This window comes from Rhineura floridana, chromosome 10 (assembly GCF_030035675.1).
Source record: "Rhineura floridana isolate rRhiFlo1 chromosome 10, rRhiFlo1.hap2, whole genome shotgun sequence".
Taxonomy (NCBI): Eukaryota; Metazoa; Chordata; class Lepidosauria; order Squamata; family Rhineuridae; genus Rhineura; species Rhineura floridana.
The window spans coordinates 88,837,702-88,851,960 of NC_084489.1; positions in this window are offsets into that span (position 1 = coordinate 88,837,702).

Here is a 14,259-nt window from a genome sequence, read left to right on the forward strand (position 1 = left end):
TTACAGGCCAGTTAGCTTAACTTCTGTCCCTGGAAAACTGGTAGAAAGTATGATTAAAGCTAGATTAACTAAGCACATAGAAGAACAAGCCTTGCTGAAGCAGAGCCAGCATGGCTTCTGCAAGGGAAAGTCCTGTCTCAGTAACCTATTACAATTCTTTGAGAGTGTCAACAAGCATATAGATAGAGGTGATCCAGTGGACATAGTGTACTTAGACTTTCAAAAAGCGTTTGACAAGGTACCTCACCAAAGGCTTCTGAGGAAGCTTAGCAGTCATGGAATAAGAGGAGAGGTCCTCTTGTGGATAAGGAATTGGTTAAGAAGCAGAAAGCAGAGAGTAGGAATAAACGGACAGTTCTCCCAATGGAGGGCTGTAGAAAGTAGAGTCCCTCAAGGATCGGTATTGGGACCTGTACTTTTCAACTTGTTCATTAATGACCTAGAATTAGGAGTGAGCAGTGAAGTGGCCAAGTTTGCTGATGACACTAAATTGTTCAGGGTTGTTAAAACAAAAAGGGATTGCGAAGAGCTCCAAAAAGACCTCTCCAAACTGAGTGAATGGGCGGAAAAATGGCAAATGCAATTCAATATAAACAAGTGTAAAATTATGCATATTGGAGCAAAAAATCTTAATTTCACATATACGCTCATGGGGTCTGAACTGGCGGTGACCGACCAGGAGAGAGGCCTCGTGGTTGTAGTGGACAGCACGATGAAAATGTCGACCCAGTGTGCGGCAGCTGTGAAAAAGGCAAATTCCATGCTAGCAATAATTAGGAAAGGTATTGAAAATAAAACAGCCGATATCATAATGCCGTTGTATAAATCTATGGTGCAGCCGCATTTGGAATACTGTGTACAGTTCTGGTCGCCTCATCTCAAAAAGGATATTCTAGAGTTGGAAAAGGTTCAGAAGAGGGCAACCAGAATGATCAAGGGGATGGAGCGACTCCCTTACGAGGAAAGGTTGCAGCATTTGGGGCTTTTTAGTTTAGAGAAAAGGCGGGTCAGAGGAGACATGATAGAAGTGTATAAAATTATGCATGGCATTGAGAAAGTGGATAGAGAAAAGTTCTTCTCCCTCTCTCATAATACTAGAACTCGTGGACATTCAAAGAAGCTGAATGTTGGAAGATTCAGGACAGACAAAAGGAAGTACTTCTTTACTCAGCGCATAGTTAAACTATGGAATTTGCTCCCACAAGATGCAGTAATGGCCACCAGCTTGGATGGCTTTAAAAGAAGATTAGACCAATTCATGGAGGACAGGGCTATCAATGGCTACTAGCTGTGATGGCTGTGCTCTGCCACCCTAGTCAGAGGCAGCATGCTTCTGAAAACCAGTTGCCGGAAGCCTCAGGAGGGGAGAGTGTTCTTGCACTCGGGTCCTGCTTGCGGGCTTCCCCCAGGCACCTGGTTGGCCACTGTGAGAACAGGATGCTGGACTAGATAGGCCACTGGCCTGATCCAGCAGGCTCTTCTTATGTTCTTATGCTGATTTCAAGATAATTAATTGCCACTAACACAATGATCACACAAGATAAAGAGGCAACTGGTTTGTGTGATAAAGCACGAGTTACTACTGAGTTGAATCAAGCAGTCAGTGCTGTAGCACAATTATATGAATACCCTTCCCATAGAACATTGTAGGCATGACAATATAGGTTCACAACTATTAACCAGCAGGCGTGCACTGTAGTGCCTATCCCTATAGCAGTACATTTGAAAAGCCTTTATCTTTGCCCAACGAGACCCTCTGTATTGCTGAACGGTTTTTTGTTTTAAGACTACAAGAAAGGCTTTCAGCACCATAAATATGACTAGAGTCACCTGAAAGACTGCCCTGCCCCTTACATACTTAGGTGAGGGCCTTCTGCAGATAGCATCTTATCAGGTCGGTTCTGCCCAACATAGGGAGTGGACCTTGTAGTGTTGTGGCACCTATCCTTTGGGATTCTCTCCCCTTAAATACTGAGAGGCACCATCCGGTACCTTTTTTGCACCTACTAAAGACCTCTCAACAAGCCTTTTGAAGTAGAGACCTTATAAAAGTTTGTGCCTGTTTTGGAATTTTGTAAAAAGCTTTTAAAAAAGATATTTAAAAATGTTTTAAGATGTTTTTGAAATATTTTTAGTGTTTTCCTTGCTGCCCTGTGCTCCTGGGAGGAAAAGTGGGAGAGAAGATTGTTATTAACACTGTGCATACAAACATCCTTTTAAAAGCAAGCAGAACATAGGCAGCTGTCTTATTCACACCATCAGTCTGTCTAGCTCAGAGATGTAAAATTTCCGGAAATTTTGAAGCCATGGGAAAAAATCATTTTCAGAAAAAATTTAAAAAATTGAATATTAGCACTTTTTACAGATTGAAAGTCACCTTGTTACTTCAGGAACATAAAATGTAATTATGTACAAGTTTGTTTGGCATAAGATTACCACATTTTGTATTTTAAATGTACATTTTGTTCAAACAATTATTACAAATTGAATTTATTTTTTAATTTTTTTCCCTTTTTTTGTAACAAACGGAGCTACAAGTTGAGCAGGCCCTAGCCAGCTGGGGAGGACTAGCCTCAGAGGGAGGCCATGGTAAACCCCTGTCGTGCCCGGGTTGGGACTCAAGAACAGAATCACTTGATGAAAGCAAATCAGTTTTTATTAGAGTAATTTCCAGACATAGGCTTCTCCACCTCATGAACTCTTAACGTGAACCAAAACCCACGACATGGAAGAGAGTTGATAGAACAGAGTATCAAACATTCCCTGTCCCTTATCAAGGGGGCTTTCGGGCACGAATTCTCTCGCTCCGCCTCAAACTGCCCACATCTACGCCCCTTCCCTCCTCTTTTCTTTGGCGCCTTTTTAACTGTCTTCGGGTGCGGGGCGATGGGGGGGCGGCTACCTCCTCCCCTTCTGATTCGGAGAGGATGGTAGGGAGTGGGGGGGGTTGGCCCAACACTTCAGGCGATTTCTCTCTACCCCTCTCCTAGCTCATTCTCAGAAACATCAGAATCCCAACCATACATCCTGACAACCCCCTCTAAATACTACTTATCATGAAATCCCTGTTCGTAGGGTTGCCATAAGTCGGGATTGACTTGAAGGCAGTACACAAGCTCCTGAATTGTAAGGAACCTCTTTTGTTTTGCCATTTTATGAGGAGCAGGCAAAAAACAGAATAAACCATCAACATTAATAACAAAATTATGTCTCTGCTAGTCCTCCACCGTGTCAAGCAGACATAAAGCATCCATTCCCATAAAAATAACAGAGAAAAAGGGAGGAACCCAGATACAATGAAACATTTTATTCATGTTAAAACATTCAATAATCCATTTTTTCTTCATTTTTTTCAATTTTTCAGGGAAAAAATGTTTTTTTCCAGACTTTTTCCAGTTTTTTTCAGGTCCTTCACGTCTCTAAGCTCAGTATTGTGAACACTAAGTGGCAGTGACTTGTTTCATTATCTCCTGGCACTACCTGGAAACTGGTGAAGGCAGAGGCTTCACTAGTTACAGCCTCTCTCCATTTGTTACCTCACTATTGCCACCTTCTGACCAAATTATTTATTTATTTATTTATTATTTGATTTATATCCGTCCTTCCTCCCAGCAGGAGCCCAGGGTGGCAAACAGAAGCTCTAAAAACACTCTAAAACATCGTAAAAACAGACCTTAAAATACATTAAAACAAAAAAAAGCTGTAAAAACATCTTTTTAAAAGGGTTAAAAAATATTAAAACATATTAACAAGCAATTCTAACACAGACGCAGACTGGGATAGGTCTCAACCTAAAAGGCTTGTTGAAAGAGGAAAGTCTTCCAAAGGCGCCGAAAAGATAGCAGAGATGGCGCCTGTCTAACATTCAAGGGGAGGGAATTCGACAGGGTAGGAGCTGCCACACTAAAGGTCCATTTCCTATATTGTGCAGAACGAACCTCCTGATGAGATGGCAACAAGTCACAGTGGGCCTCCGAAGGGTCTAAAACCCCATTTCCTGGAGTTGATGTCAACAGACCCCTGACGATATGGAAAAGCTCCACTGGATGGCTACTTGAGGATGCGATTGTGGTAAAGAACTGGGCCTTCTTTTCCGCCACACAGTAGGCACGGTTATGATGTTTTACTTGTGCTCGATCAGCCTCACAGCACATTTTTCACTACTTGCCCTCTAGTCGTCATTCAGCCTGTTTCATTACCCTTAGCTCACTGGTGTACCAAGGTGCAAACCGGGCTCCACAATACCAGAGGGGGCGCTTGGGAGCAACCGTGTCAAGAGCCCGATGCGCCTCTTCTACAGCGTGACAAGGGCTTCAACAGGGTCATCTGCTCTGTCTACTGGGAACTCCCTCAGGGCATTCAGGAATCCTGTGTATTCCATTAGTCTCCAGGAGCGGACCATTTTTATCTGTCCACCACCCCTGCAGGGGAGGATCGGAGCCAGAAGTGGTCTGACCATGACGTTGGGGTGACATCCACCCCCCATTTCCAGACCACCCCTCCCTCCAGCTGGAGCAAAACCGAAGTTGAGCATGTGCCCTGCCCTATGCGTCGGGCTGGTGACAACTTGAGACAGCCCCATGATCGTCATGGAGGCCATGAAGTCCAGAGCCAGAACACTTGAGGTAGCCTCAGCATGGACATTGAAATCACCCAGGACTATCATTCTGGGCTCCTCCAGTACCACAGCTGAGATGGCCTCTGCCAGCTCGATCAGAGAAGCTGCTGGGCAGCAGGGTGGATGGTACATCGGCAGTAACCCTAGTTTACTGTCTCCTCGGCCTGACACCAGTTGCAGGCCCTCATAGCCAGCTCCAAGACAGAGTGGTTTCCTGGTGACAGAGATGGAAGTTCTGTAGATCACAGCAACTTCTCCCCCTCATCCCTGCAGCCTGTGCGGGTGTTGCACCGAGTATCCAGGTGGGCAAAGCTGAATCAGATCAGCTCCTCCCAGCTCACCAACCCAAATCTCGATAATGCACACCAAATAGGTACCTTCATCCACGATCACATCATGGATGAGAGTGGTCTTATTGTGTACCGATATGGCATTAAACAACAACACACAGGCCAGTGGGCACAGCAGATAAACAACGAGGAACCCATCCATGAGAGGAGCTGGAGCAAGGAACAAGGTGTAGATAGTCTTGCCCTTGACTTCTGCAGTAGTTCACCATCTCCTCCTGGCTATACTTCCCTCTACCCGTGATCACTGAAACTGGGGTGGCATCACCCATCTTCCTCCTTACTAAGACTCCTCCTAAACACCTGATATGGACCCAACAATAATGATAGGGCCGGTTCTAAAGGGCAGCCAGGTGGGGCACTGGCCAGAGGGCCCCTGGAGCTGCAGGAGGCCCTCTGTTCTCCTTCCACAATTCGCAGAAGCATCCGCAGACCACCATCCCCCCGCTTTACCTACCTTTCCGTTGTTTTTGGCGGCGTACAGATTTGCCATCAATTAAGATGGTGGCTGAGGTTTCCTTAAGGGTCTGAAGCCTCTGCCGCCATCTTTGCTGATGGCAGGCATACATGCTACGTGCGCGCGTTGCTGCCATCAACAGAGATGATCAGCCCCTTAGGGAAACCTTGGCTGCCATCTTAATTGATGGCAAACCTGCGCACGCCGCAAAAACCAATGGAAAGGTAGGTGAAGAGTGGGGCTAGCGGGGGGATGGCAGGCGGTGCGGAAGCTCCTGTCTTGCGGTCCACAAATGCTTAAGTTCCGCAGATCACGGAGGGGGAACGGAGGGGCCCAGGGAAGGCTGGTACCCAAGGGCCCCAGCATGCCTGGGGCCGGCTCTGCCCACCAACAAAACCTACCTGAACCAGTTATCCAAGTAGGCCTCTGAGAGAATTGAGAACTGTCAGACCCACTCAATATCTTTCAAATATCTTATTCAGTAGGACTCTTATATTTTATACATCTGGTGATAACTTTTGGTGATCATTCTTTGTGTAGCTGGTACCAGTTAATTCATAGAGAACAGTCAGATCGGATCACCCCATGATCTCTTCTCGATCATCCCAGAGTGCAGGACACGGAATAATGAGCTCAAGTTAAGGGAAGCAAGATTTCAATTGAACACCAGGAAAAACTTCCCAACTGTTGGAGCAGTACGACAATGGAACTAATTACATAGAGAAGTGGTGAATTCTCCACCACTGGAGGCATTCAAGAGGCAGCTGGAGAGCTCCCTGTCGGATATGCTTTAAGTTGGATTCCTACATTGTGCAGAGGGTTGGACTCGACGGCCTTATAGGTCCCTTCCAACTCTATGATCCTAAGTTATGTATAGTAAGGTTTTTGTTAGCACAGACTACTAACCTTACATTTGTTTTTAGTGCCAGTTTTTAATACTTTAAAAAAGTAAATCTAGTATGTCCTGACTTTTAGCCTCACGCTGCTTCGTTTTTCACAAAGAACATTGTTAATTACTTCTGTGTTTTTTCCTATCCAACTGGAATAGATGAACCACTTTTTATATCTAAAATGAAGGAGATACTGACTGGTAAAAGCAATTCACACAGTTTGATAAGCCTAAATGTCCTTCATAGGCCTACAGATGTTGATTACAGGAAGGAAGGAAGCGCCATTGAGACACCCGCTGGATATGTTTTGTGTAACGTCTCTGCAAATTGTATGTGTGATATGTCTGATCAGAACCGTCTGCCCCAAACAAAAGGAATTTACATGTTAGGTACCATGCAGGCCTTGTCTGGAAGAATTCCTTACAAATCAGAAAAGTATCCCATTCTTTAAAGTTAACCAATCACCCTGATAACTTGCTTTTTAGTAGTGTGGAAGGCATTGCTGTTCTCCACAGTTCATTGGGCAGGATGGAAACCTAATGGGAATGGGGGGTTGAGAGGAGAAACGCAACCATTGATGTAGCTATTACAGTCACTTCAGGTGGTAGCAGGATCTAGTAACAACCTTACAACAACTCTGATGATGAATCATCTACAAATTTGAGACAATTTGACAATTTAAGAATAAATGTATTTATCAAACTTGAGGGTTTGGGTTTTTTTTTAAAAAAAATATCAGGCTGGCCAAACCACCCAGCAAGAACCAATTTAAAAACATAGAACAAAAAATATCTTTAATTTATATTCCAGAAGAATTTCAAGAGTCCCTTTCTCTTTTGAAACTATGGAATGCCTTAAAAGAAATGGGACTACCACAGCATCTGATTGTTCTGACACGCAACCTATACTCTGGACAAGAGGCTACTGTAAGGACAGAATATGGAGAAACCAACTGGTTTCCAGTCGGAAAGGGTGTGAGACAGCGGAGTAATTTTATCACCCTATTTGTTTAATCTATACACAGAACATATCATAGGGAAAGTGGGATTGGACCAAGATGGAGGTGTGAAAATTGGAGGGAGAAATATCAATAATTTAAGATATGCAGATGATACCATACTACTTGCAGAAACCAGTCATGATTTGAAATGAATGCTGATGAAAGTTAAAGAGGAAAGCACAAAAGCAGGACTACAGCTGAAAGTCAAGAAGACTAAAGTAATGACAACAGAAGATTTATGTAACTAATGTTGACAATGAGGACATTGAACTTGTCAAGGATAATCAATACCTCATCACAGTCATTAACCAAAATGGAGACAATAGTCAAGAAATCAGAAGAAGGCTAGGACTGGGTAGGGCAGCTATGAGAGAACTAGAAAAGGTCTTCAAAATGCAAAGATGTATCACACAACACTAAAATCAGGATCATTCAGACCAGGGTATTTCCGATCTCTATGTATGGATGCGAAAGTGGGACAGTGAAAAAACCGGATAAGAGAAAAATCAACTCATTTGAAATGTGGTGCTGGAGGAGACCTTTGCGCATACCATGGACTGCGAAAAAGACCAATAATTGGGTGTTAGAACAAATTAAACCAGAACTGTCAATAGAAGCTAAAATGATGAAACTGAGGTTATCATACTTTGGACACTTCATGAGAAGACATGATTCACTATAAAAAAAAATAATGCTGGAAAAAACAGAAGGGAGTAGAAAAAGAGGAAGGCCAAACAAGAGATGGATTGATTCCATAAAGGAAGCCACAGACCTGAACTTACAAGATCTGAACAGGGCAGTTTATAACAGATGCTATTGGAGGTCGCTGATTCATAGGGTAGCCATAAGTTGTAATCGACTTGAAGGCACATAACAATAACAATGCAAGAGTTTCTAGCATTACTCCATTACACAAGGGACAACACAGGGAGTGTGTGTGTTTGTTCTGTTGAATGAGAATTGCTCTCCAAGGATGTGGCAGTGAAGTCGTGTGTATGTCTGTGGGAATCTTCAGTAATCTAAAGCACAGTTTGGCCCTTTTGCAGCCGAAGGGCCACAGTCCATTCCAAATAAACTTCCTAGAGCCATATGCCCATATTGGGCGGGGCCAGAGACAAAAGTGGGCAGGGCTATGAATATTCACTTTGCCTTTGTACACACACCACTCTTATGCTCTATACAGGCAATTATGAGCAATTAAAGAGGCATTATGAGCATTCAAGGGTACATGCCAGCCAAGGAAAAATACTTGAGGAGAGTGTGAAGCAGGCCTGGTGAGGGGTGCATCCTGGGATCAAAACAGAGAGACCCGGAGGGCCACATTCAGCCCCTGGTTCCCCATCCCTGATCTAAAATAAGGCACAAATGGGAGGGGATCTTTCATGGGAAATGAATGAGGTGCATGAAGTAGAAAAGATTGTGTGTGTGTGTGCGTGTGCGTGTGCGCAATTCTTATTCTTATCCTTAATTTTTGTTTTGCCCTTCCTCCCAAAAGGGGCCCAGAGAAGGGAGAATGGTATCAGGGAGACAGGAACGGGGGGACACAGTGTATCCAAGCTTCACTGGAATTGCAGAGGCAACTGCATATAATCCTTTTCAAGCAGGGAGGTAACGATGCTCTGATGCACAAAGTGAGGTTGCTTAGTGACAAGGGACAGCTGCTGTGCAAATGCACCCTTCTTCACAGGCCTCTTAGCTGCTGTTGAAAACAGATCCTGGAGGTGGCCCAGTTCAGTGGATGTCTTGATCCCAACCTTATTCTGGCAAATATATATTGCAGTATATTTGGAAATCCTATGCATAATTTTCTATGCATGCAGGCCAGAACACAAAAACCTTGTTACAGTACTATACACAATACTCTGAGAACAGGATTGTTCAAGTCAACATTTCCCAAAAGACAATCCTGCATCCTTTTTTTTAAATGTATGTACCTTATAGAAAAATAGCGAAGAGATGCAAAGGAAAATATATTGATGGGCATGGAGAGAAATTTGTCTTGGATTGGAGATCTATTGCTCTTGGAGGTCACTGATTCATAGGGTTGCAATAAGTCATAATGAACTTGAAGGCACATAACAACAACAGCCTCTTTTGAATCTAAATATAACATTGCAATCCATGAATGATGGAATTCTGAAATAAATTTTCAGTTTCCCCGCCTTTTTTACTTACATTGTAACATTCCTGAGCCATGGCAGACTTAAATAGCAGTACTTACTTTCTACCACTAGGTTATGGAACGAGAAATTATTCCAATAGCATTAACTCTCCTTGATTTCAAAGTACCCCTGTTAGAAAGGGACCAGGGAGGAAATTGCTTTGCTCAGCGCAGAGCATGCTCTTGTCAATTTGCATAAATATTGAGGCTGCCTTTTTCTTTGAAATGCCAGTTCCAATCTTTTTAAATTCTCTGAGATGGAGGGAATTAATCTTCCTGAAAAAGGAGATTATCTATGACAGTAGCAGTGTCAGATCTAAAGTAGAACTATTAACCAATGTTCTATAGTAGTCTTTTAATACAACTCTTTTACCTATGATTCAAAACTGTTGACATTAAAGTGGAGAATGATGAATAGCCCTTTCAGGTTATAGTAGAATAATCATGAACCAGTGGGTTTGCTATCTAGAACACCCCCGGGTTCTTACTGCCGATTTCTACTCTCCCCCATCATTTCTCTACTTTTGTCAGTCATGTCCTGACTGACTGCTACAGGGATAAGGGCATGTCTCTTTAATTGTGGGATGTCACATACACCTAGGATTCTGTAAAATGTTTTGGCAAGCTGACCATCTGTCTAAGAACAGGCCCAAGATTCAAAGCCTATTAATTATAAAAAGGGTGTCTTACCTTGTGAATTTCAAGCCTGCTATAGCAAGTATAACTTTAATAACACAAGCACTTCAAACAAGGTGTTAAAAACTCTGTTTAACCTGTAATATTTTATCTGAAGGAAGAAAAGCTAGATCCCATGCAATTGCAGAGCTGCATTGTATTCCCCAGGTACCTCACTAATTAGTTATTTTGCACTGATGCTTTACTCAATCTACACTGGCTTCCAGTAGTTTTCCGGGCCCAATTCAAGGTGTTGGTATTAACCTTTAAATCCCTATACGGTTTCGGCCTAGTCTATCTGAAGGAGCACCTCCAGCACCACCAATTATGCCGCCCGACAAGATCAGCCACGCAGGGCCTTCTCTCAATCCCACCAACAACAGTAGTTAGGTTGGTGGGGACTAGAGAGAGGGCTTTTTCAGTGGCGGCCCCCACTCTCTGGAATTCCCTCCCGTTCGATCTTCGGCATGCCCCTTCCCTGGATACTTTCCGCCGAGCCTTAAAAACTTGGCTGTTTGGACAGGCCTTTGGGACCGCCGGGGTGGGCTAATTTACATACTGAATGCCTGTTGTTATCTACTGCACATGTTGTTATTTTGTTATTGCTGAATATATCATATTTTATTGTATTTACTGTATTTATTGTATTTTATTGGAATTTAATATGTACATCGCCTAGAGTGGCTTCGGGCAGATAGGCGACCTAAAAATTAAATTTACATTTACTTATGAATCTTTAGGGATTTATTATGCCTCTTAATGGCCTAATAATGTAAGCATTTTTTCCTAAAAAACTGCAGAGTAATTTATAATTCATTTGATGTGAAATTCCCTTAACCAAAGAGGATACAAGATTATTCATGTAGACTAGTATCATGACTGTTTATTTATCCTACAAATATTCATGCAGACTAGTATCATGACTGTTCATCCTACAAGAGAAAGTGATGGAAATGAAAGCATATAGTTGTAGGGAAACCAGTCATCCTGAGTTTGCTTGAACTGAGGCATACCAAACAGGAGTTTCATTTGCTTAAAAAGAAAATTCATAGGTAGTTCAAAAACAATTATATTTTCATTTTGATGGCAAACAACGACTTAAACATGGAGAGAAGGCACACTGCAAATTAGCACCCTTCACTGAGCAAACTGGCTGTAGCAACGGCAGCAAGGAGCACCTCATCTGCGGGGGAAAACACCAGCGCGGGAAGCGCCCAGCAGCTGCCAAGGCTGCCCCAAGAGGAGCCCGCCGAACCGCCCCAGCCTGCCAGCACCATGCCGGAAACAGGGAAGCAACTGTTCGACCAGCAGCAACAACTGGAACACCGGCACAACATCAGAAGGTGTGGAGGAGGGGGGAGAGCACCTCACCGCCGCTTTCCAGCACAGGGCCTTCTGCTCGGCAACAGCCACTGCCACCACATTCTTCTCCTTCTCCTGCTCTAAGCAGGACCCGGGTCCTTGCCGCCGCTTCTTCAACAAAAGCCCGGTGTGGGTCCTCCTGCACGGGGCCTCCTGGCATGGGGGTCTCCCTGCTCAACAACAGCCTGGCGCCTCCTACCCAACAACAGCCTGGTGCGGGGCCTCCTTCTTCACAACAGCCGCTGCCTCCACGTCCTTCTGCCCCTCCTGCTCCAGGTAGTGCCCAGATCCCCGAGCGCAAGTGCTCACAGCTGCCCTCCGACATAAACTGCCATCAGCAGCAGCAGCTGAGTGAGCCCGAGGACATGGGGAGGAAGACGACATTGAACCAGCAAACAGCTTCACTGTAATAAATGCTTGTCGCCCTTCTGCCTCTCGAGAACTCCCCCCCCCCGCTAAGATCACCTCCTCTTTCTTGGTGGTGGTGATAATGATAATGTTGTTTCTATTTAATTTAATTTTTGTATATTGTATTGTTTATATTGTATATTATGGTATTTTTATACCTGTGTTTATTTTTCTTGTAAGCCGCCTTGAGGGCCTTTGGCCGAAAGGCGGGGTATAAATAAAATGTAATAATAATAACTGAACCCCCAAACTGCATTTTAAGCTCCTGAAAAGAGTTTGGGTTGTAAAGGCAACAGCTGATGGTGCTGTATGCTTGAATACACTCTCATTCCTCCCTTTAAAAGTTTTCTTGTGAAAAAAGTAACTTCACACTACTTTTTCAGCTGGTGAACTTGGGCAGGGAAGGGACCCCTCTGCCAGAAGGAACAGGCATGGATAGTGCATGCCTGTTAGGGTTGCCAGGTTCTTGGCCTGAGCCTGTATCTTTAGAAGAGAAAGTCAGCCAAGTGCAGGTGTTCTTGCAAGCCTGTAATGGGAAAAACCACAAGGTGGAATTCTCCCTTCCCTCTGCACACCTTTTAAAGATACAGACCTCTTGATTGCCAGGCTCGGGGACCTGAGGGGACAGCATGCCACAAGCAGCATGGCACCACAGAGAAGGCCCCTGTCTTGCATCACCCTGATATGTACCACCGAAAGATGAGATGCTAAAGATACTGTTGATCTGCTGCTCTTTGACAGCGCTCCATTCTTTTTTGCCTTCCCTTTGCCCTAGAACTGCTTCCTGAAGACCCGTGTAATGGCACCTCTCGCGCTTACCACCTTAGTCCCCATACCCTACAGCAGGGTTGGGGAATCTGTGGCCCTTCAAATGTTGCTGGAGTACAGCTCCCATCACTCCTACCTGTTGGCCATGACGGCTGCTGGTGCTGATGGATGTTGGGAGACCAACATTTGGAACACCACAGAGAATGCCCATCCCTGGAGTAACTAAGCCCAAGTATGGCTAAATGTAACCAGCTGTATATTTTACCCTCTGTTTCCCTCCTCTTCCTCTGTTGAATTTCAGATTGTAAGCCCTGTCTTCTTGTATACGCTGATGGCACAAAATAACAACAGCCATCCCGGAAGATCTCTGGGTCTCAAATGATTTCTGTTGCCCCTTCTCCTGGTAAGGTCATTCGCCTGGTAAGGCAAACTTCAGTCAATTCGGAGAACTGCAAATTTCAAAAGGATGACTGTTTTGGTTTGCATATTGTTTTGGAAAGGGTGAATTAGGTGGGTTCTCCTTCAAATGCAAAATGATTCAAATGTCTCCCCCGTCCCTAGAAACTTCCCCATCACTTTGGTGGAGGTGAGGGAAGGGTGGGAAATCTCAGGCCTGGGGTACCAAATGCAACCTTCCAGCCTTTTTATTTCGTTATGTTCTTACATTCATATCCCGCCTTTCTTTGTTTCATCAAAGGAGCTCAAGGCGGCAATGTTTTGCACTCTCCCTAGGCGGCACTCTCTCCCAAGCTATAATCCCCCCCCGGGTTGCCAGGCCCAGCCTCCAAGAGGCCTTCTGTATCTTTAAAAGTCATGCAGGGGGAAAGGAGAATCTCACCTTGTGGTTTTTCCCATTACAGCATTGCAAGAACACCTGCACTTGGCTGACTTTCTCTTCTAAAGATACAGGATCAGTCTCAGGCCATGAACCTGGCAACCCTAGCACTGGAGCCCATCCATGTAATTTTTTTTTAGAAATAGGTCCTTGCTCGTACAATCTGTTTCATGTGACTACAAACGTTTCATTTATATACATATGTCCCAACTGACTCTCAACTATCTTCATACGCAGTAGTAAAAAGGCACATAAGCCCCAAAGCACACTTCTGCATGTCATCTACATACCAGGAGTGTATGCGAACTGCTCAGTGTGTGTAACAGTACCTGCTTGCTCTTGTTCCCCATTACTCATAGCTCTTTCTCTATTCTTTCTCTTTTCCCTCACTTAAGACCATGATCCTGAGAACACAAATAAAACAGTCAAGACATCCAGTGTTCTCCTCCATGCAGATGACTGCTATCTAGACTACTGTGTGACTCTTTACATGTACAACAATCTTTTTGACTCTTATATCCATCCCACTTCCCCAAACAGCTGACCCTAACCTTGCACTGTAAGTCAGCTTCAAAACGGAGGTTCACAACTGGTTTGCAATGTAGCATGGAGTCGGATGCTGCTGTTCATTTGAAATACACATTTGTTGTTATGAGATATACATGTAACGCTTTCCATAGATTGGGGGTTCATGAGCACAGTCCAGTTGGTGTCCCTGTACACCTCAGCTGAAGAGGG